The sequence below is a fragment of the Amphiura filiformis genome, chromosome 7, assembly GCF_039555335.1.
Source record: "Amphiura filiformis chromosome 7, Afil_fr2py, whole genome shotgun sequence".
NCBI lineage: Eukaryota > Metazoa > Echinodermata > Ophiuroidea > Amphilepidida > Amphiuridae > Amphiura > Amphiura filiformis.
Window position 1 is genome coordinate 39,238,724 of NC_092634.1, and position 27,621 is coordinate 39,266,344.

A 27,621-nucleotide genomic window follows, 5' to 3' on the forward strand; every position below is an offset into this window, starting at 1 on the left:
AAACAAATGAATTTCAAGAGTAAACCTGATTTTTGAGCACCTGTTTCCCAAGGTGCTATGACAAGTGATATATCATTTTAAAGCCATAATGTACGATCTTATAATATGAAATTGGTTCATTTTCTTCAAACACCTGATTTGTTTGCATTTTTGCTTTGGACTCCCCCCCCCCCACACACACACAACCCCAACACACACTAAAAGTTAGTGCCCCTGCCCCTCCATCTCTCTTTTCCTTTCCCTCCCTCCTCAAAAACATATGTGTACATCCATATCAAAAGGATGCACTTGTTGGCTGCTACATGTGTCTCATTTCACAAAGTAGCTAGGAATAAATACCAGACTCATCTCAAGTGGAGGTCACTTCAAATCAAGTCACATGGTTTAGGAATACAGAGAACATAATACATTCCTTATAACCATGTGACTTGGGGATGATTTGAAGTTACCTCCGCTTATTGAGTCTGGTAATATTTATTCTTACCTATAACGTGAAATGAGACACATGTAGCAGCCGATAAGTGCATCGTTTTGATATGGATGTACACATATTGTCAAAATGGTTCATTTCATGGAGACACTATCAAAACCGTATCGTAGGCCTGTAGTTAGAGCCATGCGTGATCTTATAATATGAAATTGGTTCATTTTTTTCAAACCTGATTTTTTGTTGTTGCATATTTGTAATGTTTACGCATGTACTAACTTGCACCTAAATGGAATCGGCCAAATTTGTTGTCTTCGTAGGTCAACAGAGCAAAGGTCGACATAAAGTCATATTTTTTTTACTATGACCTTATGTCCTCAAATAGAACTACATGTTAAATGGCCATAATAACCAGTGGGATTTCTTTCACTTTACCTTGTTATGTCAGCTTAATATGGACACTATTGGACAGCAACCCTTACTATTAAATATTATTTCAACATTTTGAATAAAGAATAACAAAATTAAAATTTGACGGAAATCGTACATAAAAAAGCTTGTTTTCTGGAGATAATAAAAATTGTGACATTACACTGGGTTTATCGTGGATGGTCACATATATTTTACCAGCACAATGATCCTCACAGCTATTGCACATTTTAGAATGGTAGCCAAATTAAACAGCCTCTTCCTTACATTTATCACACTTTCATGTTAAAATCAAAGAAAAAAATTAAAAATAATAGTTTGCGTCTGATGTCAGGGCAAAGGCGCAGCATGATTAGTTGCTGACCTGTGCAGTACAGCATTTTTGGTCTGGATGACAGGACATAATATGCAAACTAGGCTTTTTGATTTGATCTCAAATTATAAGTGTCAGCTTTTGTTTTTGCTTCAAATTTTCCTTTTTTTTAAAAATAAATACATGTGTTAAAGCACATTTATGCTACCTTGCTCTTGAGCTAAAATTAAATTTGGTTGAATTATTTAGGGTGTTATAGTTTATAAGAAAGAATGAACAGATCTGTTGTATTCTGTACTTGAATTATATACAGTAAAACCTCATTATAACAAAATACAAGAAAAACCCTGTTATAAAGAAGTCTTTTTCCAGAACCAAGATACAAAATTCTTTTGTTGTTTATTGTTTTTACAACCCTGATATAACAAAATTTGGATATAAAGAACTAATTTCTCTGTCCCTGACAACTTCGTTATAATGAGTTTCCACTATAGAATACACACCACTGTTATTTGGTTTTTCAAACAAGCTCCTTGGTCTCTTGCCATGTTTGGTCTTCTTCTTGGATAGAGATGTATCACTTCCAGGATCAGACTGTAGCTTTCTCTTGCGGGATGACATCTTGAAAAATCTGAAAAAACAATACACACATTTCATTACATTGTAGCTCCATCAGGATCTGGTCTTCACAGATAGTATTTGAGTACATGTGTGATCCTACATATATCAACTGCTCAGTGCCAGAAGTGGGTAAGTACAATTTGTAGCTGCCATGTGTAGATAAGTACAATATACTGTGTAAATTGCCAAGTATTCACAGGGCAATTATTAAACTTACCCACTTCTGGCACTGAACAGTCGATATACCAGGCCAGAGGAGGCAATTATGAAATGCAGGAAGCAAGAAACAACAAAATATTATGTATAAAACAGGAGCACCGATGGTGCATTAGCCTCCCATGACTTGAGCATTCACAGAAATGCATTATTTGCTCTGAACAAGTGATTGCAAACCCCATAATGTCACATATGCCACTGATATTCCAGGAAATACAAAATTTCATACTGAAAATTTATTCCAGCAAGTAATGTTGCTTAATCTGAGCCATTTCCTGAAAAGTCCTCAAAAAATGTATGACCCCTGGATGACATTTGACATTATTGTCCTTGACACTCACAAGAATTTTGACCAAACTTTGTAATGACCTATTTCCAGCCTCCAGGCGAATTTTTTTTAAATTTTGAATAAGTCCTATGTTAGTAAGGAAGCTGACCCCTTCCTCTTCCCTTTCCCCCTCCCATTTCCTGGTTTTTGTTCCCTAAGAAATGAATATTAAAGATGGAAAATCAATAACAAACAATAAGATGTACTCAGAGAAAAACAAAAACAAACTTGCTTATCTCTAGCCTAAAAGGACAACGACACACAAGTTCAAAAATCCACTATCTTTAAATACATCTATCACACTGTGTAAACAATTATTATTAAATACACATTATTATTTAGTACCCAAATACACAGATTCTATTTTGTATTATCAAATGTGATATCAGAATAATCAGATACAAAATATTATTACAGTAGCCTTTTCTAAATCTAAAAAGGATAAAAATACATCTAAACCTCTTGACAAAAATCTCCCTTTACAACCAAGGATTCTCGAGTACTAATATACTATAGGATAAGCCACTCGTTTGCGCAAAGGAAGTCAGTCACACAGCCAATGCACGATCATGCATGTGATGGCATTGCTGTACCCCTGTACGTGTAGGAGTGTATTTTCTGTGGAAGAGTCGATGCATGTTTACGTCATCGTTTCAAACAAAATTAAATGGCGAAAAACGGCGAACAATTGGTCGTTTCTTTCCATTACTATCATATTGTGAAAAACCAAGTAGCTAAGGAGTTACCTCAATATGATAGGAAAATATTATAACCGATGACCCCATGATGAGACTTGCTAAATAAGCTGTATTTTTGCCGGAAAGGGTCCGAATAATTGGCAGTCGATGGGCGCCATCTTGGAAAAATAGCTCGAAATAGACTTCCTCGACAGTCGTTCAAGATTGAGGAGATTTTAGCCTGACGATGTTAGACTTGATCAAGACGGACTGTCGTTTGTACCGTAGCGGTCTAAATGTGCATATTTCATACATAAAATTAGCTCGAAATTCAATAAAACAAGTAAAATATGGACCTAATGTTCTCTCTACTAACATAAAATTTGATGAAAGGGGTATTTCTTTTTTAAAACAAATAAACATACGTTCAAATTATGTTACAATCGTACCTGTACTTGCCGGTCTGGAACTAAGACTATTGCTGCACTTGGATTCCCCAGCAACCGTCAATCAAATACAGGATAAGTCCTTTTGACCAATAAAGCAGTAACGCGCATCATAGCCATTCACAAGTATGTAAGTTTTAGGCTGTGCACTTGGATGCATAGCAACCGGCATAGCAACCGTCACTCAAACTGCCGGCGAAGTGACTTCATTTTTTATACAGGGATTGAATACGAGTGTCACGGCCCTGTTACAACCTCTTGACAATGACATGTCTCTTTACAACATGCACTTTAATTCTATAGATTATCAAGAGAATTTGTTAATTTTGTTTCAATTTTCAATTATAACATTTAGGCCTACATTTTAATTATATGTAACAAGGGAACAGCTCGGGACACATGCCAATTTTCCCTTTATCGTCCAGTGTCACTTATCAACGGTCAAAGTTCACACCAATCAGCAGCCCTTCCCACATTGTACAGGCTACTTCACAACTCATACCACACACCAACTTGTCTGTTACCAACATGGCCGACTCAAAGCTACTCGACCCAAGCCAAACCTCTTCAAACAGCACTGATCTCGTCCAGTGTGGCATCTGTTACGCCATCATTGATAAACCCAAAGCACTGCCATGTTTACACACATTCTGTTTAATATGTTTAACCAGTTGGGCTGAAAGTGCCGCCAAGAAGGATCCGTCAAAATTTACCGATGCGATATCATGCCCAAGCTGTCGCGAAACTTTTCCACTGCCTCCTGGTGGTGTGAAGTCTTTCAGGAGTAATTTTCTCATCACTAAACTAAAAGAAAAGCACTCCCTTGAACGAAGACTTGATTCAGTAGACACCATTACTAAATGTACATCATGCAGTGCATTAAAGAGTAATCCTGCAGTAGCTCGTTGTGCCGACTGTAATGACTTTCTGTGTATTGAATGTGTTATGGTTCACAAGGACATACGAGTGCTCAAAGATCACAAAGTACAAACTCTTGATGAGCTCAAATCCGGAAAGCTTACCATGCCTAATCTACCTGAGCAAGAAGTGTGCTCTAAACACAAAGGTGAGAATTTGCGGTACCATTGCGAGACATGCGATATACCGATATGTAGAGAGTGCATCGCAATTGATCATCCACAACCCCAGCACAATCATGTGGACCTGAAGACCATCGCTGAGAAACGAGGGACAGATCTTCAGAAGCTAGCGAAATGTTGTGAAGATGTCCAGGGTGAGGTTAACGCTGCTTTAGAGGTAAACAAGAAATTGATCTGCGACTTGGAAGCTAGGATCAAACAATCCAAATCGGATCATATGTGGTTGACTGATGAACTAAAGAATCAGATTCTTATCATGGTACGAGAGTATAGTATCAGAATCACGCATGACTTATGTCAAACTGAAATAGAGCGGAAAAGCGAGATAGAAAAGAACAGCGAGGAACTCAATGATATGAAACAGAAATTGGAGTATGTCTTGAATATGACTCGCCAACTCACAGAAAGCGGGTCGGAACACGACTTGGTTACCACATACGCATCCCTTTCCAACATCCTAACAAATCTGAGCAAGTTGAACCCTGAATCAGCCGACAAGGATCTTGCAGTGGTGAAATATCAGCCTATCGATGAATTGATTTACAAGATGGGCATACTTGGTCAGTTTAAGACCTGCGCCAACTTGGTTCTGGTGAAAGAGATTCCACTTCAGGGTGCCGGACACTATAACTGTAAAGTCTTGGTTACTGATAAATCTATTGCTATAAGTACAAGGACACACCAGTCACCTACATTTCAGCTCCATATACTTGGACTCGATGGACAAGTGCTAACTACAGTACATACGCCTTATAATTCATCGATAGATGGAATTGCAATGGATACAGACGGATCCTACCTGATCACATCAAAGTCACAAGTGATGATGTTTGATCCAATCAAAAACCCAAAAGGGTTTACTACGTACATCAATGAATCAAGCTATAAGATCTTTCAGGACTTAGTAACAGACAAAAATGGAAGATTGTTTGTCTGTGAGTCTTCAATACATGACAAAAAACATGGCATTATTAGCGTATACAAAGACAAGAAATGTGAGAAAACTATTCGCACGTTCATTGCACCGTGCCACTTGGGGCTCACCCCAGAAGGTCATATCATCGTGTCAGGATGTACTAACTATACACACCAACCCAGTGCCTATCAATACAAAGATTCACCTGCAGTTCATGTGTATAACAATGAGGGAAAACTTCTTCATATCATAGGGCCAACTTTTGGAGATGTACCCCGGGGGTGCCAGTTGAACCGTCAATGAAGTCATCACCGACCAAAATTTCGCAGTAAAAGGGTATCTTTTTAAGCATAGGCCACGTCCCAAAAAAAAAAAGAAAAGGGTCTCAATTTTGGTGTTCCCTGGAAAAAGGGTACCTTTTTTACAATAGATATGTCGGCATTTTGGGTTCATGAAAAATCAAAGTCCAGCATTTGACGTCAGCCGCTGTTTTCGTTCCTGATTGTAAACAACTCTTACTTCCGGGTCTGTAAGTGTAATATATTAGTCTTGTGCCCGGTCTTGTACCATGATTAAAACTCGGTGATGTTTGTGCATGCTGCCGAGCGGGCTGCGTGAGAGACGGGCGTAGAGACTACTTAATTTTGTACAAGGTACAGATACTGTGTAATCGGAATGGATTACGACATACGTTTGACTGCTGAACCAGATATGACAGGAACCATGCCTTTTGGAAATCGTGAAGTGACATTTGCCATCGCTGTTTGTCACCCGCAAAAAAAAAAAAAAAGTGCTTTATATTTCAGATTTCAGAGCTTAGCGCGGATCATGGATTCGGCCCGGATTCAGCACTGAAATAAATAGTAAATAGCTACGCTTATTAAGAAAATGAATCACGTTTTCATCGCTTTTGCTGATGTTTCTTGCTTTCTACTCCCGGGTTTCTACTTCCGATTGTGTGCCGCGGGGGCGCGGGTTGTGTACCATTCAAAAACACACCAGTCCAGAGGGTGCAAAATTCAGCACATACAATTTCTGTGTGTACTTTAGTCATTGAAAACTGTGATCATCCCAAGGGATCATACACCACAAATGACCAAGATGGATTATACATCATGCAAAAGTATTGTGAATTTAATATGGTTCATGTATTTATTGCCAAGAATAGGAAATAAAACTTTTCCACTACAAATAACCTGTTGGTGTATGATCTTCCCAGGATGTACTTGTACTAATTGGATACCAATGAAATGATTGCAGCTTGTTTGTTGTGTATGACCACAATTTTGTGTTAAGGATGATATTCCAGGCTATTTCATATTATAACAGAAATTGTATTAGGGATTGGAAATACACTAGGTAAATATTGCTTTCTACCTTCGTCAGTGAAAAGGGTCATTGGGACATGTAAGGTCAGTGATATGGGTACCTTTGTTTGCACAATTGCACCATGGCTGTGGTCAGTGATTTGGGTATCCTTTTTTCATAGCAGGTCAGTGGTAAGGGTTACCTTTCAGCCCTTGGGCATGTCAGTGTTTTGGGTGAAAAATAAAAGTGTCTGGTCAGTGATGACAACATGCAATGGTATATGAGTGGCACCCCCGGGAGATGTACGCTGTACCAATTACAAGGAAATGTGCATGATATATTGCTCCAAGTCCATGCGCGTGTTTGGGGGAGGCTTTGGGGCGCCTAGCCTGGGTAAAAAAAGGGCTACGAAAAGAGAAAAGAAAAAGAAAAAGGGAAAGAAGAAAGAAAAAAGAAAGAAAGAAAGAGAAATAAAAGAAAGAAAGAAAGGAAGAAAGAGAAAAAGAGGAAAGAAAGAAAAAGAAAGAAAGAAAGAGAAAAAGAAAGAAAGAAAGAGAAAAAGAGGAGAGAAAGAAAGAGGAAAGAAAGAAAGAAAGAGAAAAAGAAGAAAGAAAGAAAGGAAGAAAGAGAAAAAAGAAAGAAAAAAAAAAAAAAGAAAGAAAGGAGCGGCACATACCAGGAATGCAGATAGAGGGCGGCTTGTAGCCAACCAACCATGATGGAGAGATAGAGGCGGCACATACCAGGAATGCAGATAGAGGGCGGCTTGTAGCCAACCAACCTTGATAGAGAGAAGGAGGGGCAGCACATACCAGGAATGCAGATAGAGGGCGGCTTGTAGCCAACCAACCATGATAGAGAGATAAAGGGGCGGCACATACCAGGAATGCAGATAGAGGGCGGCTTGTAGCCAACCAACCACGATAGAGAGATAGAGGCGTCACACAGGGCCGTGCAAGCGGGCGGCCGGGATGCCATGGCACCACTTTTTGAGAAATTTGTTATGTTTTTCTTTATATCTTTATTTCAATTTGGGCATATATTTGTATTTTGGCCGCCCCACATTTGTCATGGCCGCCCCACATTTTTCAACCTTGCTACGGCCCTGGCGTCACATACCAGGAATGCAGATAGAGGGCGGCTTGTAGTCAACCAACCATGATAGAGAGATAGAGGGGCGGCACATACCAGGAATGCAAACAGAGGGCGGCTTGTAGCCAACCAACCTTGATAGAGAGATAGAGGGGCGGCACATACCAGGAATGCAGACAGAGGGTGGCTTGTAGCCAACCAACCATGATAGAGAGATAGAGGAGGGTGGCACATACCAGGAATGCAGAGAGAGGGCGGCTTGTAGCCAACCAACCTTGATAGAGAGATAGATTAACCGAACCAAGGGGCGGCACATACCAGGAATGCAGATAGAGGGCGGCTTGTAGCCAACCAACCATGATAGAGAGATAGAGGCGGCACATACCAGGAATGCAGACAGATGGTGGCTTGTAGCCAACCAACCTTGATAGAGAGATAGATGGGCGGCACATACCAGGAATGCAGATAGAGGGCGGCTTGTAGCCAACCAACCTTGATAGAGAGAAGATGAGGGGCGGCACATACCAGGAATGCAGATAGAGGGCGGCTTGTAGCCAACCAACCATGATAGAGAGATAGATGGGCGGCACATACCAGGAATGCAGATAGAGGGCGGCTTGTAGCCAACCAACCTTGATAGAGAGATACCAGGAATGCAGATAGAGGGCGGCTTGTAGCCAACCAACCATGATAGAAAGATAGAGGGCGGCACATACCAGGAATGCAAATAGAGGGCGGCTTGTAGTCAACCAACCATGATAAAGGGGCGGCACATACCAGGAATGCAGACAGAGGGCGGCCGGTAGCCAACCAACTATGATAGAGAGATAGAGGGCGGCACATACCAGGAATTGAGACAGAGGGCGGCTTGTAGCCTACCAACCATGATAGAGAGATAGAGGGGCGGCACATACCAGGAATGCAGATAAAAGGCAGCTTGTAGCCAACCGAACCATGGGGCGGCACATACTAGGAATGCAGATAGATGGTGGCTTGTAGCCAACCAACCATGATAGAGAGATAGAGGGGCGGCACATACCAGGAATGCAGACAGAGGGTGGCTTGTAGCCAACCAACCACGATAGAGAGATAGAGGGGCGTCACATACCAGGAATGCAGACAGATGGTGGCTTGTAGCCAACCAACCATGATAGAGAGATAGATGGGCGGCACATACCTGGAACGCAGATAGAGGGTGGCTTGTAGGGCGGCAGATATATAGAGAGAAGTGGCTTGTAGGGCGGTACAAACCAGAAGGATGGTTTGTAAGTGAGACACACTCTAGGAGGGCGACTTTTAACCAGTCAGGAGAGAAGAAAGAGATAGAGGGGGCGGCACATACCACAACTAACTGCAGCTTCTAAAAGACGGGGGAGAGGAGGCTTGTAGGGCGGCATAAACCAGGAGGGTGACTTGTAACCAGCCAGGAGAAAAATAGAGAGTTAGAGGGGCGATTGAAAGGTGGCAGATATAGAGGGGGATATAAGGCATAATATATTGACCCTTATTAAAATAATTCACTATTTCAAGAATAATACTTATTTTGCTATTGGTGACGATAGCGCAAGTTCAAGTAATCAGCTGAACGCTAGAGTAAAACCTTTTTTGCCATGAAGCGGTTATTTAAGGTTAGAAACTATTTCAAAACTTGCATTGATCAATTCATAGCGAGTGTGTAGAGGAACTCAGATATCACAGATATACTTTTGTAGGTCCTGTGGTTCTTGAGTTATGTTGTAAAGAGGGCTAAAACAACAACACTTTTGTAGAACGTACATAACTCATTAACAACAATAAATCAAGCAAGTTTTCAAAGTATATTATTTGTAGAATGAACTTTTGCAAAATATCAAAGTGTTATTTTTCAATAATAATATTGATTTAGATAATGAAAATCGATTTTGTGCCTGCTTCGACTAACAATACCTTGTCTGCCCTTAAATGTCAAGAGGAGAGGAGAGGAGAGGAGAGGAGAGGAGAGGAGAGGAGAGGAGAGGAGAGGAGAGGAGAGGAGAGAGAAAAGAAGGAAAGAGGAGGAAACAAAAAAGGAGAAAGAAGAAAGAAAATCACGCTTGTCACCTACATGTATGGGCGGCACATAAGGGTGACGTGTAATCAGGCAATAACAGGGGGGAGAGAGAGCACTATTAGGCCTACAGGGTGGCACATACAAGGAGGGCGGCTTATGGGGCGACACATGCAAGGATAGCGGTGGCTTGTGAAAAACGTGTGTCAGTCACCCATAAAAAGCGGCACATGGTAAACTTGTAACCAAGTAAAATAAAACGAGGGGGTGGAAAGGTACAACAAGCCTAATAATGCCTACATGGTGACCTATCACAAGGAGGGCGGCTTATGACGGCGGGACAAGCGGTTTGTAACCAGGACAAAAGTAGAGGGAGGAGGAGAAAAACGCTTGTTGGTCATCTATAGGGCGGCACATCGTGACTTGTATAAACCAGGAGGGAAAAGAGGGGGTGAAAAGTTAGATCACACATTTTTGACTGTCCGGCCTGCACTACAAGAAGGGTGGCTTGTGGGCAGCACACAGAAGTATAGGGGATTTGGGGCGGCACATACAAGTAAAGCGGCTTGTAACGAGGACAAAAGTAAAATGGAGAGAAAACCGCTTGTCAGCCATATGTATAGGGCCGCACATGTTGGCATGTAACCAAGTGAAAGGGGCGGCGGAAAAGCACAACAGGCATTATAAATATAGCTGAAGGAGGGCGGCTTGTAAGGCGGCACATACAAGGAGGGCGACTTGTAACCAGGACAAAAGTAGAGGGAGGGAGGAGAGAAAAATGCTTGTTGGTCATCTATAGCGGCACATTGTGACTTGCAACCAGGAGAAAAGAGGGGGTGAAAAGGTAGATCACACTTTTTTGACTATATGGGCTTGCACTACAAGGAGGGTGGCTTGTGAGGCAGCACGCAAAAGTATAGGGGATCTGGGGGCGGCACATACAAGGAAGGCGGCTTGTTACGAGGACAAAAGTAAAATGGAGAGAAAAACGCTTGTCAGCCACCTATGTATATAGGCCCGCACATCTTGGCATGTAACCAAGAGGGGCGGCGGAAAATCACAACAGGCGTTATAAATATAGGTGAAGGAGGGCGGCTTGTGAGGCGACACATACAAGGAGGGCGATTTGTAACCAGGACAAAAGTAGAGGGAGGGAGGAGAGAAAACGCTTGTCAGTCACCTATTTATAGGGCCGCACATATTGGCATGTAACCAAGAGAAAGGGGCGGCGGAAAAGCACAACATGCGTTATAAATATAGCTGAAGGAGGGCGGCTTGTGAGGCGACACATACAAGGAGGGCAGTTTGTAACCGGGACAAAAGTAGAGGGAGGGTGGAGAGAAAAACGCTTGTCAGTCACGTCGTGATTCTTAACCAGGAGAAAAGAGGGAGTGAAAAACGGTATATCACGCTGTGTAACTATGGGCCTACACTGTGACGCATAGAAGGAGGGTGGCTTGTGGGCGGCACTACATAAAAGTAGGGTGGCATATGGGGCAGCACATATAAGGAAGATGGCTTATAACCATTCAGGAATAGAAAAAGCAGATGAAGGAGAGAAAACCACATATATATGGTGGCTTTCAACAGTCGCGTAACGACGGGGGGGCAGAGGGGGGCACGCGCCTTGGGCGCCACCCTTAGGGGCGCCAATTGGCCAATTCAACATCGATTCTGGGCCCTCCTAGTCCTAGCGATGAAAGTCAAAATTTTCGCGCAGTTCGCACGCATTTGTGCACAAGTTCATTTGAGAGATCAATGTACAATATTCAACTTCATTATAACCAAAATTAATCAGTGATAGGTCCTATTTGTGCAAATCTTCGCGCACTCCGATCCCCACTTGTTTCAAGGATTGGGGAGGGGCGCCATTATGTATCCTTAGCCCTGAGCGCCACAACTAGCTACGCCACTGGCTTTCAACTAGCACTGAGAGAGGAGGGGAAAAGGAGAGGAAAATCAACGCCATGACCATTGCGTAACTAAGGGAGTCAACGGGGAACTTGCCGCCCTGCGTTGGATTCAGTGCCTCTTTGAATTTTGAGCCCGCGTCCATCTAAATTTCAACAAAACTAATCATTATGAAAGATTGTTTTACGGCCAGCAAAATCCAGACGGTCAGAAAAAAACGAATAAACGCATGATCAGATACAGTACCCCCTCCATGGATTTTGAGTTCCTTCCAAGCAGTAAAAATCTAAATATTAGCGGCTTATGCGCTAATTTCAACAAAACCAATTATTTTGCTTGAATCATTCAAACTAAGGAGTCAAAAGGAACGTGCATCCAGTATTCGAATCAGCACCCCTCGGTGGATTTTGAGCCCTTTCCATGATGCAAGCGGCAAAAATGTTTCCGCGCCTCTTGCGAATTAAAAAGGTAATCCTTATCTGCTTATGACAGTTTTTTCAAACATTTAGCGCCGTGTCATTATAGTGTTGCAATAGAGTTCAAATGGGGAACATGTCGCCCTAGATGCATTCAGCGCCCCTGATGGATTGTGAGCCCTTTCCGAGTGGCGGAATTCTGAACTTTGTACTATGGGCGCAATCAAGGGGACAGGGTTCATGTCCCTTCACATTTTTGGATGGGGAACACAATATCAAATGACCTCCCCCACAGGGCATCTAGGCGTAGATCCCAAGGGGAATGGGGGTTAAATCCCCAATATATTGATGGGGGATGGTCCATACATACAATCACCCCCATGTTGACACCTGTATGTGGGTTTCTGACCAAATTAACCATAAACCTAGAAAGTGCCAATTTTTGCGGTAAATTTTTCTAGCGCTTCGAGCGCATTTGTACCATTAACTAATTTTTTCACTGAAAGGCTCTGGAATCACTGTACTCCCCCCCCCCCCATGTTAAAAAGAAATCTACGCCACTGTCCATAGTGTAGTACCCTCCCTGTTCAGTCGAGAGAAATGTGACAAAAATTACGATTTGCATCTTCCTTTTGGTCTATTTTAGACCCAAAATTAAGCCCATTTTGGAACAGTAAGTATTAAAATGTCTAATTGCCGCGCGCTTCGCACGCATTTATATCGGCAGACCCATTTTGTGAGTAGATCTGTGAGACGCCCCATTGGAAATTCCTTTCTTTTTTCATCTCAAACTTGAACACAATCACGAATCTCAAAAATGAGAATCATAATTTCATCCTTTCAATTATGTAAATCATAAATATCCTATATGACAGCTCTGGTGCCTGGAATAAGCATAAACTTCATGAGCTGGATCAAAATACCGGGACTAAATTAACCTAATGTTGTAAAAGGCATACATCTTCATTTGGCGCAATTGTCCTTAATTGTGTTAATTTTAGCATTGAAATTGCAATTTTTTCCCGCATTTGTCCCGGTAATGTCCTTTTTAGTAGGCCTAAGTAAATCAGTGGGACGTACAGACTTGACATTTAGTATGGAATATTTTTTCGCAAGTTCCACGACTGGTCTGGAAGGAGTCTGCGTAAACCGCATCGGGCTAAATATTACTTATGTGTGTCGGGAGATGGTGTTATAATTATTGCTTGACAGAAAATATGCTTTCTATGAGTTTACATTATAGTCCTCTTAATGTAGTGAATTTGCATAAAATGGCGGATTTAGGGATACATCGATTCGGATCTTCATTTGGCAAAATTGTCTAACTTCTATGGGGGAACATCCCCGCTCAGACACCCCTGCTTATGGATAAACAACTAAAAATGATGCACCAAATGGCTTCAATTTGGACCTTCATTTAGCAAAATTGTCAAACTTTGGAGGGGGAACATCCCCCTCAGACATGTCAGACACCCTCTGCATATGGTTAAACGTTAAACAAGTGAAAAATGATGCACCAGATGGCTTCATGTTGGACCTTCATTTGGCAAAATTGTACAATTTCGGAGGGGGAAATTCCCCTCAGACACTCCCCTGCTTTATAGGATAAACAACTTAAAAATGAAACACCAAATGGCTTCAATTACACCAAATGGCAAAATTTTCCAGATTCGGAGGAGGAATATCCCCCCCCCCCCTCCAGCTTATGGATAAAGAAGTAAAAAAGTGATGCACCAAACGGTTGTAATTTTGGATCTTCATTTGGCAAAATTGTATGAGGGGGAACAACCCTCAGATACCCCTTAGCGTATGGATAAACAAGTGAAAAATGATGCACAAAATGGCTTCGATTTGGACCATCATTTACCAAAAATGTCCAACTTCTGAGCATACATCTTCCTACGTATGGATAAGCAAGTGCCCTTTTTCCTCTTCTCTTTTGAACACAAAATCAGTTTTGGTCCACGAATTGCTTCATTGGGCCTTCATTTTCACTTTTTTTAACTATAATTTTACACTATAATACTCATAATAGTGTCAAAATCGTCAACCAAATGGCTTCAATCGGGCTTTCATTTTGCAATTTTTTTCAAATTCTTATAGGAGGTAAGATTCCCCAGATTTCCCAAATGATCGGGTGTGTGTGGCGGGGGGTAGGGCGCCATCCTGTATCTTTTCTCCGGGCGGCGCAAACCATCTCAGCCCCCCGGGGTAAGGGCCTTCTAGATACGCCACTGAAGTCCAATGAGATACTTGTTAGGGCAGGGTCAAGTATCTTCAAGTATTATTTAAATGGTCAGTACCTTGGAGTCCTCGTTGCTGGAGATATTAGTGGCTCAATTGGTCTTAGTGATGATCAAAATGTACTTGTTATGGCTGCTGAAGGCAAAGTCAAAATATTTCACTTGAAATAAAGAGAAGAGTTCAAATGAAAAATATCAACTAAAGTAGTTGTAAATTGATCTATAGTACCATGTCCAATCTGATCATAAGTATTTGGACTGAACTTTAAATTGGTCACCGTAGTTCACTTATCTAGCACGGATTGTTCGATAAACTCTAAAACTCTGAAAGTTAACAGATTATAGAAGTTCCACATAATTATTTTTTAAAGAAAAATGCAAGAATGCAAACTTTGCAAAAATAATAAAAATGTGTTTGAGAGAGAATGCAGCAAGAGAGATTGAGATGGAGCATGAAAGAGGAGAAAAGGAGAGAGGAGAGGAGAGGAAAGAAAGGGAGCATGATTTGAAATAGAGGCCAAATTTAAGTGGTTATCATATCTTATCCTAAACATAATCACAACGTGGTTGAAGTGCAAGTGCATTATTGCAATAATATTGCACTAATGCACTTGGAATTTAACATTGAAATATTTTGCACAAGATCCAAGGCACACCCTGATGTTGTATGCATATACACGAGGGTTAACGCTTAAAAAGGACCTTGTAAAAGATTATCAAATCAAATAAACAAATCCATATCTCAAAATCTTAAAATATCTCAAATATGCACAACATACATGTACAACAGGGTCAGTAGCAAGCGGGGCAGCCGGGATGCCATGGTCACCCACTTTTTGAGAAATTTGTTATGTTTTTCTTTATATCTTTATTTCAATTTGGTCATATATTTGTATTTTGGTCGCCCCACATTTGTCATGGCCGCCCCACATTTTACAACCTTGCTACGGCCCTGATGTACAATATCCCTTATCTTTCAACTATAATAGTACCAAGTATAAACCAGACACTGTAGTCAATGTACCATACTTTAAAAAGAGATACATGTAGCAAATTCATCACATGAGGTGATCATTTCTCTGTCTACTAACTCGGTAATAATAAACTAGTGATGCGTTTATTAATTAGCAAACATATGTTTAATGTATTTCTTCAAAATGGAACCAAACTGGTCATCAACATTCACATTTGAAAAAAAATAAATCATCAGATTTATTGCTCGCCCTATATTGTTACGACTCATCTTGAGGCAATGATCTTTTCAGTAGGCTCAGGCGAATGTTAAAAACAATCAATTTCGATTACTGATTTAATCGATTATTTTCGATATATATTAAAAGGTTGAGCATCATTTGTTGCATAGAATCCCACTATTAAACATTGCTGTGCATTTTAAATGGAGAAAGTTGTTTCACTGGTTATTCTGGTTTTAGTTTCAGCTAATACATGTAATCACCTACATGTATAAAGATCCAGCTATTTAAAAAAAAACCCTATCAGTTGAAAAACTTGCTTTAATAATCTAAATGCTTAGAAAAACGGTTGATTATTTTCGATAAAATCTAAATGTTGATATTTCGATTACGGTGTTTTTAAATAATCGAGTACCTTTTTAAAAAAAAAATCAATTATTTTTGATTAATCAAAATATCGCACAAGCAAAAAAACAGTTGATTATTTTCGATAAAATCTAAATGTCGATATTTCGATTACGGTGTTTTTAAATAATCGAGTACCTTATTTTAAAAAAATAATCGATTATTTTCGATTAATCAAAATATCGCCCAAGCCTGCTTTTCAGTGTGCTGCCAGATCCACAACTTGTCGGTCCACAAGGTCCACAAATAGAAATCGCTGTACGAAGTATAAACAACATTTTTAGTTTCTATTATTATTGATTTCAATACACTTACAGTTTCCCTTGTTTCATCTACTTCACATAGAAACTTATTGAAATCTTTTAAAGTTATTCGTTTTTAACATTCAAAGTACCGTATTCATTCCAATAAGCGTCCATGCCCCAATAAGCGCCCACCTGGGGTATTTTCAATTTGCTAAAGTGTACCATTAATGTTGAAGTGACAGATAGACGTCGATACAGTGAAATAGCTGGGATTAGAAGTCCTGTGTGAACTTGCAAAACATTTTCTGCATCAGAAAAGCTACTAGAACATCTCAGGACCTTTTTATAATGTATGTAAATTTGTTTCTTATAAACGCCTGTTAGGAAAAAATTAGGCAAACCATATAAAAAATAAGCGCCCACCCAGAATGGCTTTGTTAAGCGCCCTGGGTGCTTATTGGAATGAATACGGTAATTAAGAGTGACATATACCTGGCTAAAGTATGGTATTCAATAAGATCATTAGCAGCCTCCTCTATATCAGCAACATAGTCGTGGAGTAACTGGCTTCTTTCATTCACTGTGTCCAAGATTATGCAGTGAACTCATCAGGCAGCTGAAGGAAAAACAAAATCAATTTGACCAATGTCAGAAACATAATTGTTGAGCTGTTGTTTCATTCATTGGGTTACTCTGGCCATTAAAATCCACAGGCCACACACCTGTGGAAGATTTTGGAAATATCTTCCACAGGGAGAGTATGTTTTTCAACTGTAATTGGTTAGAGTTAAAGGTCCACAAACGTTGACCAGTCCAACTTCAAGAAGGTCAGGGGGAATGTCTGTGGTAAAGTTGTAGCAATATACCTACTAGACTATGCCATAGTCGATTTTTGATAAATAAAAATGTTATTAATCATGATGAACGCATTCAGTTGAACTCGAAATTATACTGATATTTAGTACATCAAAATACTAGTATAAAATGGTTATGAAAAAGTTTAGGCTATATAATTATATTTGTGATAGTAAAAGTAAAGTATAGGCCCTACGTAGACTTATATTATTAAATGCTACATATCATAATGGCATAATTATAATGACACTTCAATAATGAACAATTCTAATTTTAGAATCTGCCAGTTTATTATCCGAAAAACCGACTATGGACTTTCACTTTTAAGCAGAACTTTACCCGGGACTCACACACTGTCAATCATACTTGTTTATCAATAAAATCTAACCACAAGACTAAGCATGGTGGTACAATACGCTAGATGCATACGCTCATCCACCAGCACAAAAGCGCCGCATTCCCTAGATAGTTGTGTACCATGTATAGTTATAATGGTACCAGTACGCGTCGGGAGGATTTAAACAATAACGAGATCTGGGCGACCAATCACAAGCCAGATTCATATTTAAAGATGCATTACATCATCACCAATTTTAGTTAGGCCAGAAATTGGCCTAACTCTCAAGGCAAAGTCAGTAGTCCACTTGGGAAGCTAACAAACAGAGGGCGTACAGTGACTGAAAAGATCAGTTGTGAAAATCTATCAATTGTGCACTCATTAATTAAATCAGAGTTTTAAGCTTAAATGTAATAGCCAGAGTAGTGCACAATTGGCAAGTGGACTACTGGAGAAGTAGGGCGTCACGGTGACTGAAAAGATCAGTTGTGAAAATCTATCAATTGTGCACTCATTAATTAAATCAGAGTTTTAAGTTTAAATGTAATAGCCAGAGTAGTGCACAATTGGCAAGTGGACTACGGAGAAGTCTATATACCTACCTGTGATAATTTGGTTCGAGGTTTAGGCTTGGAGAGAGAGTCGATGAGGTGTCATTATCCAATTAATAGACAATAAAAGAGTCGAGACACATCGTGTAGATTTCCATAAATAGTTCATATAATAATATCAATTCAATGCATAAACATCTTAATATTCGATGTAAGTATACGTGAATCTTCAATGTTCACAAAGAAGAAGGAGCATTCTTTGATTCGGGTTTAAAGAGAGCAGTCACGTATTTATAAGCAGCTATTAGCTGAAGTGAACATTGAAGATTCACGTATACTCACATCAAATATTAAGATGTTTACTTCAGCTAATACATGTAGCTGCTTATAAATATGTGACTGCTCTCTTTAAACCCGAATCAAAGAATGCTCCTTTTTCTTTCCCTCAAAAACAATTAATATTTATTCCAGTCGCGTCTTGCTTGTTAAACTCGCGTAAGCTTAGACATGCTGGACGCTGAAAGACCACGCAACAAATGACGCGATTAAAAACGCTAGAGACGCGGAGCTTGATAATTAAAAATTAAGATCTAATGATCAATTGGATTGATCATGACACTACCACATAGCAAGAAATCTCAGACTCAGATTATATCCCATCATGCATGCACTAGGACTTTACACATATTCTGCATAAATATAAGTTTACACCACCTGCTCTCCAAGGACACCTCAGAATCAATTTGCATTTGTGGGATATGGTGCAATAAAATCTGTGTCTTGTGGGTGAATGTCACTATAAATCTCTCGTCATAAAAATAATGTTACTGGATTAAATTAGGGCTGCTAAGAATACGCAATTGCGTTATTTGCGCCGCAATTTGCGTATTTTGGCTCCAATTGCGTTTTTTGACATTATTGAAAAAATCTGGCTTGTGATTGGTCGCCCAGATCTCGTTATTGTTTAAATCCTCCCGACGCGTACTGGTACCATTATAACTATACATGGTACACAACTATCTAGGGAATGCGGCGCTTTTGTGCTGGTGGATGAACGTATGCATCTAGCGCCAGTATTGTACCACCATGCTTAGTCTTGTGGTTAGATTTTATTGATAAACAAGTATGATTGACAGTGTGTGAGTCCCGGGGTAAAGCTCTGCTTAAAAGTGAAAGTCCATAGTCGGTTTTTCGGATAATAAACTGGCAGATTCTAAAATTAGAATTGTTCATTATTGAAGTGTCATTATAATTATGCCATTATGATATGTTGCATTCAATAATATAAGCCTACGTAGGGCCTATACTTTACTTTTACTGTCACAAATATAATTATATAGCCTAAACTTTCTGGTCCAGGGTACACATAAAATACCAGTTTTTCTCATAAATACCACTTCCTACCATTCCTCACATGAAGATGAGACTTAAACAAAACACATTTGGTGCATAGTCGTAAATTCTGAGCACATTTGAGGTTGCTCGAGAAACACTAGCCACGAATTTGCTCACGGATGCCCTCGCATTCGCGTTATAATCTACCGTGGTTTGGGAGACCACTTAGGCGCCTCTGTCGTAAAAAGCAGAGACTGTACAACATTGCCAAGGCTTCCCAAAGGAAAGGAGATTGGGACCATTACAATAAGTTTAGGAAACATGTGCAGCGTAAACTCCGTTCTGCAAGAACTCGCTACATCAGTGATACCTTAGGAGAAGCATTCAAGGATAACCCCAAAGTCTTCTGGAGTTATATCAAAATCTTAGAAAAGAAGACAACGGAGTTGCAGACCTGCTCCATGAAGATGAGCTGATTAGTGACAGCGGTGCTAAAGCTGAGATCCTGAATCAACAGTTTGCAAGTGTTTTCACAGTAGAGGATGCTGGTGATTTACCTGACCTCGGAGTGAGTAAGACTCAGAAGATCTCACCACTTGTTATTTCAAACGCTGGTGTTCTGAAACAACTTAAGGACTTAAATGCTTGAAGGCGCAAGGACGGATGAGATACCGCCATGGTTTCTTAAGCTGGTGGCAGAAGACATCTCCCCATATCTCACAGACATATTCCAGACTTCAATTGACACAGGCAAAGTACCAACCATGTGGAAGGAGGCAAACATTACACCAGTCTTCAAAAAAGGCAGTAGAACTGAAGCTTCTAACTATAGGCCAGTTTCCTTAACTGTAGTCATCTGCAAGGTCCTGGAACATATCGTCTCAAGTCACATCATGCGCCATGCTGAAGCCAACGGCATCTTGAATGACAACCAACATGGTTTCAGACCACGTAGATCTACTGAGACACAACTTATCCTGACTGTTGATGAAATTGCCAAAGAACTTGAAAAAGGCAAGCTGGTTGACATGGCCATATTAGATTTCCAGAAGGCCTTTGACAAAGTCCCACACAAACGTCTTATCCACAAACTGTGTCACTACGGGATGTCAGGTCAGATCGCTAATTGGATCCAGGACTTTCTCACCGGCAGATCCCAGAGGGTGATGGTTGATGGAAAATTCTCCAAAAGGCCCCGGTGTTGTCTGGTGTTCCACAAGGTACAGTGTTCGGACCTATTGGCTTCCTTTTCTACATCAACGACTTGGCAGAAAATATTACATCAAGTGTAAGACTTTTTGCAGATGACTGTCTTGTGTACACAACAGCAATCCAGGATAGCATCTCCGCAACACTGCAGAAAGACTTAGTTAATCTGGAGAAGTGGCAAGATGATTGGTTAATGTCCTTCAATCCCAGTAAATGTGTCACCATGACAATTGGAGTGAGAAATCCACCGAAACATGTCTACAGTTTCTGCGGCCAACAGTTGGAGACAGTTGAATCTCATCCGTACCTGGGAGTGTGCTTCAACAACACATTGACATGGAGTGACCATATTACAAAAGTTTGCAAAAGGCTCAGCGAGTTCTCGGTTTATTAATCGAAACCTATGGGGCTGTGAGGAGAAAATTAAATCAGCTGCATATACAACCCTCGTTAGACCTTTGTTAGAGTATGCCGCCACAGCATGGGATTCGTCACACCAGACAAACAACAGCAGGCTAGAGAGAGTCCAGAGGCAAGCTGCAAGATTTTGTAAAAGAGAGTACGGCAGAGAAAAAGGCACCGTCACCAGGATATTGAAAGAATTGGGATGGGAGACACTAGAAGCCAGGAGAAAAACAAAGAAAGTCATCATGATGTACAAGATTGAAAATGGGTTGGTGGAAATATCACCAGAGAATCACCTGGTGCACCAGTCTGATAAAGGAACCAGAGGCCACAAACAGAAGTTCATCCAGATCAGCTATAACAAAGATAGATATGGGGACACATTTTTTCCCTCCACCATTCCGTTGTGGAATAATCTTCCACGATCAACTGTTGAGGCCGCCACCGTAGAAGGCTTCAAGGCAGCAAGGGGACTAAATTAATGAATTGAATTAGTAATGCAGCGCGTCCACCCAAGCACGCTTATCATGTATCAAAGTTGGTGATGTTACTTCTGATGAAGATTCCTACCGACAAGGATAGACGTAAGACGATTGCAGGTTACAACACATAGTGTTTCTGGAGAAATTGCTCCAATATTTTCCGGCGATCGGCTAGCGTCACCATTTTGTCAGGAAGTAATTCAAGTAAAGCCTCCAGCATACTTTCCTGCCGCTTGCCGCTGCGGCAAGCGGCAGGGCGCTTCAACCAATGGCAAGCCTTTATTGTGTCCGTTTGTCTGCAATGCTTGCGTGCGCCACGCCGCTCAGTGGCAAGCGGCAGGGTAGTATGAAACCAGCATAAAAGGTCAGAGAGATGCAGGTGGTGAACGCCGTGCAATCTCTAAATTCAGTAAATTTGCTTTGTCAGCCATGTAATTGAATGGGATTATTTTGAAATTTAAAAACGCTTAAAATATCACAAACAAGTAGGCCTATGTTAATTAATACAAGCTGAAACCGTTGGGGTTCGATAATGAACCCTACAAAAATAACCTTCAAATTAATTAAATACTGTAAAATTTGATTATTACTGGATGAGAGTCACTCTGACGTAATTCGCCGTGTTGGTTCGGCTCCGATCACTCAGTGTGCAAATTGAATGGCGCGTATCAGTGATCACGGCAGAGCTCTGCGAAATTCATCGCACTTGTGTGGAAAGTGCCATCATGTGCATACGGCTTAGCAGTTTTGCCGTCTCTCTCTATCATGCATGTCATCCGCCGCCTGACTGAGGGCAGCAATCTAAGGTCAGGTCACGTCCAGTAAGCTCACGTGGTAAAGATACTCTCATCTATAGAATCTGTTAGCCTATGACCTCCCAGTCATTATTCATGAATATTTACCTGCGTCAAATGCCCCTACAGGTTGAGGTTAAATTTCTGCCATCTTTTCGTCGGCTGTGCAGTCAGCAAAAATCGGCTTATATTTGCTTCCAATTTTTAGGATCGTAAGTATCGAAAATGTAAAAAGGTACGGCGTAATACATGAAATAGAATAAAGCTTATAATGACACGCTTATGAAGTGTGTTTGTGAACTATGAAGCATGTTTACGTTCCGGTACAATTTTATGAACCGGACTATGCACAAGGATGACATAGTAGCCATCTCTAACAGTAAATGCTAAAGCATTTACGTGTGAGAGAATATGCTCGAACAAATTTGAGGATGTAAAAGACCAGACTTGTGACTGTTATCGTCGCCGTGTTTTGAATTCTTCCTATAAATAGATGCTGTCAGTGTGACGTCATCACCGCGACGTGACTTCACGGTGCCCTGTTTTTACTTACGTATGGCACTCATGGCCCTAGTGAGGAAGGAACAGGGCCATGATGTTTCGGGCTAGCGCAAACCGTTAAGTGTGTATTTTCCATGGACAGACAAAATGGTGTGAGCCAGTCCTTAGCCTAGGTACGGTATGTATCGTAGAACAGGCGAGCGAGTCTAGGGGAACTTGTGGAAGTACTAAGGCGACGAAAAAAATAAACCCTATTCTAAGGGCGGACGGAACTTTCAAGTAGGGTCGGTCGGCCTTTTTTTTTCTTTCTTTCTTTTTTTTTGGAAATGACCCAAAATATCACCAAAATCTGTAAATAATTTGCAATTTGAGAAAATTATACAAAAAAAAATTTTGTTCCTGAAATTTCCAAAATTTGGGTCGGCATTCATTTGTACAGGAAAATGTTTTTCCCAATTTGTTCAAAATCTGGGTCGGTCGGGCCTGTAGTTCTAACAGGATTTTCTTTTTTCGTTGCCTAGCCTAGGGCGAGATGGCAGAGTGGTTAAGGCGTTGCGCTGCCGGCCGGGAGATACGATCGACGAGGGTTCGAGCCTTGGGCGTGCCTTAGGTGAAAATTCTCTTCCCTCCCAAAAAGTTCCTATATGGTCGGGAATCCTTCAATTGGGTTCAGTAATTTAATTTCAGAATTTAATTGAAGAATTTCTTCTCGCCCCCATACACTGCTTATCACGTGCAGATATAGGTAGTGTACAATGTATACATGTGCTTCGTCCGTGATTCGGAAGTCACGTAAAGCCGTTGGTCCCGTGTACATGTACAGGAAGAGTCAAACCCTGTGCACGTTAAGTGTCAGAGCTATTCGAAAAGAGAAGGGGGACCATCCCGGTTCTGATATCTGCAATCAATCCTAGGTTCCAGGATCGTGCATAGGTAAACTGTGCACGTAAAGCCCGTGCGCTGATACTCAACCATTTGAGGTAAGCACGTATAGGAAGGAAGCCTAATTTAACATGCTAAAACTAAATGCCATAATGTATGCACAAGATCAAGATGCAGGGCTCGAATTAACCGAAGGCCAACGAGGCCATGGCCTCCGGTGCCCTTAGACTTGGCATTGATGCCTTGGAACTGCTTCAAGTTTCAAAGCATTCTTCAGCACTAAATGGCCTCGTAGTGCCGTACTATTACGCTGACTTTCGTATTCGGCGAGGAGGACGATTTCGACCTCCTGGTTTGTTTACAAACAGAGAGGTAGACAAAAGACCGTCCCGCTTGTCCAAACACTCAAGTATCAGAAGGATGGTCCACAACCAGATATAGAGAGGGGCAAAGACCATCGTTGCTTGACCTTGTTTTTACAAACGAAGAACCAATGATTGATGGAGAAATAGAGGAAATACCCCCCATAGGGAAAAGCGATCATGTCGGTTTATTTTGGAATTTTACATGCCATGTTGACATAGAGACTCTGCAGGATGACAATGAGTCAAAGCCAAATTTAAACAAAGCAAACTATAATGATATGAGAGCCGACTTCAGTTCTATCAAGTGGAATGAAGAAATGGACATTCTTGACAGTGAAGGTGCATGGCAACTGTTGAAACACAAGTATCAGAGTGTGACTGATAAACATGTGCCAAAGAAGAAGCCTGCAAAGAAAAACAAACCACGATGGATGAAATCTGGAGTCAAAAGAGCTGTCAAAAAGAAGTATGAACTCTATAAAAGATACAAGAGAACGCAAATGATAGTGATTTTGCAGATTATAAGAAGCAAAACAACAGGACCAGACAAATAGTCAGGAAAGCACAAGCAGACTATGAAAAGAACTCATGAAGGAGTTCAAGACGAAACCGAAAAAGTTCTATAGTTACGTTAGAGAGAAACAAAAGGTGAAAGTTGGAGTAACACAGCTTGAAAAAGGAGATGAGACAAGAACCGACAACGACACAGAGGCAGCTGAAGTACTGAGTTCCTTCTTTCAATCAGTGTACACTAAAGAACCAGATGGAGAGATACCAATTCTACCAAGTGTTATTGAGGATGAACTGAGTGATTTTGATTTTAGTATATAGAAGATGTTGAAGAGAAATTGAATAAGCTTAAGGGTGATAAATGCCCGGGACCAGATAAATTTCATCCAAGAATTCTGCAAGAGTGTAGCAGAGAATTAGCAACTCCTTTGTACCTCATCTTCAGGAAAACACTTGACACAGGAATTTTGCCAGCAGACTGGAAAACAGCAAGGGTTGCACCCATCTTCAAAAAGGGATCGAGAACAAAACCTGCAATTACAGACCTGTGAGTTTAACTTGCATCCCTTGCAAGGTCATGGAATCGATCATCAAAGACAAGATTCAAAAGCATCTTGATGAACACAGTGCACTTTCAGAAAAACAACATGGCTTCTCAAAGGGAAATCGTGCCTTACAAATTTATTGGAGACTCTGGAAGACATAACAGACAACCTTGATAGAGGAAATGGAGTAGACGTTGTTTTTCTTGATTATCAGAAGGCCTTTGATTCGGTGCCACACAAGAGACTTTTGAGTAAACTAAGTTCATATGGAGTCAGAGGAAATATACTGAATTGGATCCAAGGCTTTCTCAGTGGGAGATCACAGTATGTAGCTGTAAGGAAAGGCAAGTCAGCAGAAGCAGAAGTTACAAGTGGAGTTCCGCAAGGATCCGTGCTAGGGCCACTCCTTTTCATAGTATACATAAATGACCTTCCTGAAGTTATTGAATCAGAGGCGCAGATGTTTGCGGATGATACCAAGGTATTTAGTAGTGTGAACTCAAATGATGATGTACAAGCGATGCAGAAAGACATAGACAACCTCCTTGAATGGTCTAGAACATGGCTCCTGAAATTTAACACAGCAAAGTGTAAGGTGATGCATATGGGATACAATAACCCAGGTGGAAGCTACAAGATGAATGGGTCAGCACTTGAAGAAATTGAGAGTGAAAAGGATTTGGGAGTGTACATCACGAATGACTGCAAGCCCAGCACCCAATGTTCAAAAGCAGCTCAGAAAGCCATGAATTCTCTCCGAGTGATTAAAAGGACATTCAAGCACTTTGACCAAGATGCCTTCCAGATTCTTTATAGATCATACATACGGCCTCATCTTGAATATTGTGTTCCAGTATGGAATCCAGGATTGAAAAAAGATATTAGGTCACGTGTCATATGGTGGGACCCCAAAATAGTGGGAGGCGTTACATTTTTCTCTCCTCTTTCAGATTCAACTTGTTGGTACAGAGCTATTCTTTGTCCAATTGCATAAAGTTTGGGCTCATTATACAGCTTGATTATTCTACTTTTCAAATATGTTTCACAATTTGAAATTATCATTTGTTTAATTAGTGAAAAATATTAAAATGTTAACGAGGATAAACCTGGAGGATAAGCGGTGGAGGAGTATGTGCAATCTCTATGAGAAATGTTGTGGAAACATGATATCTTTTTGAATTTTAAATTTTATCATTGCCAAATTTTGTGCTGTACATGCAAATCGTATCTCAAATCAAAGCTTGTTTATTCATTATTCATATTCAACTATTAGTTTGATCTATTTCATGTTTACAAGTATTCACTGAGAACCGCAAGTCACAATACCCACAATTTTTCCCTATTCACTACACACAAATGCCAAGATTTTCAGTCACAACACGCTGCTTTTGGCTTTAAATTGTTTATCTTGAGAATTATACATCCTAAGATAGGAAAAGTATACATTTTTGGAATGCATTTTACCTCAGGAATCCAAATATGCAGTTAAAATAAATGTAGGATACACTCTAAAGAAAATATTTTCAAAAATGTAATCAACATTTGGTGCGTAAAAGTTACGTACATTTTTACACCCTGTATCACCACTTTGGTCAATCATAACATAGCAAAAGTATACATTTTATTAAAGCTCATAGTGTTGCCTGCCACAAAATTAGATTACATTAGAGATATTCCACACCAGTAGCAAATGCAATAAATTATCAATTTTCTAGTAAAATTAATTTTTTTCATGATATCACCCTATATATTTTCTTACACACCCTGTATACCAACATCAATTTTGCATTGTTAGATTCCTTGGAACATAAGCTTTCCAAAAATGTATAGTTTTGTTGGTGTGAGATGTATAGTTTTAGACATGTATTAATTTAAGTGAAAATGAGGACAAATGATCAAAATCAGTGCTTGTAACGCAAATGTGCCCCACCATATGACACATGACCATTACTACTCTCGAAAAAGTGCAAAGAAGAGCCACCAAATTAGTTCCAGAACTGAAAGATCTTCAATATGAAGAGAGATTAGAGGCACTGGGTCTATTTACACTGGAGACGAGAAGATTGCTTGCGGTGACCTGATAGAGGTGTACAAAATCATGAATGGGTTAGAGAAGGTAAATGCAGACAAGTTTTTTCAATTGGTGGATGAAAGCAGCAGCACAAGAGGACACAACAAGAAGATCTTTAAACCCAGATTGCATAAAGGTCTTCGCTGCAGAAAGGATTTCTGTGACACGTGTAATATTCAATTCAATTTTATTTTTTTCCATCTCATATAACAGGTTATATTATAAAGCAAGATAATACATATAAGGATAAATAAATACAGTTTATCAAATACAAGAAATTGTAAATATCATAAGTTTAGCAAAAACATATTAAATACATGAGATGTGGATGCCATCAAGAACGCTAGGCGTGTGGCTGATGGCACCCAAAGTTGCAACGAATATAATAACACTAGAAAAAAAAAACTATTAATGAATAAATAATTTAACTAGAATAAGTGAACTAGTGTATCAATGAAACAATAATA

General features: G+C 40.3%; 1 long non-coding RNA gene across 1 annotated transcript in view; it reads right to left on the reverse strand.

Annotated features, from left to right (window-relative positions):
• Positions 1-1,675: 1,675 nt before the first annotated feature.
• Positions 1,676-27,621, reverse strand: part of LOC140156367 (uncharacterized) — a 31,398-nt gene continuing 5,452 nt past the window's right edge. The window contains exons 2-3 of the long non-coding RNA XR_011859538.1: positions 16,805-16,928; positions 1,676-1,800 (exon numbers count right to left, since the gene is read on the reverse strand). This is a non-coding gene — a long non-coding RNA (uncharacterized lncRNA). The remainder of the gene's footprint in view (positions 1,801-16,804; positions 16,929-27,621) is intronic.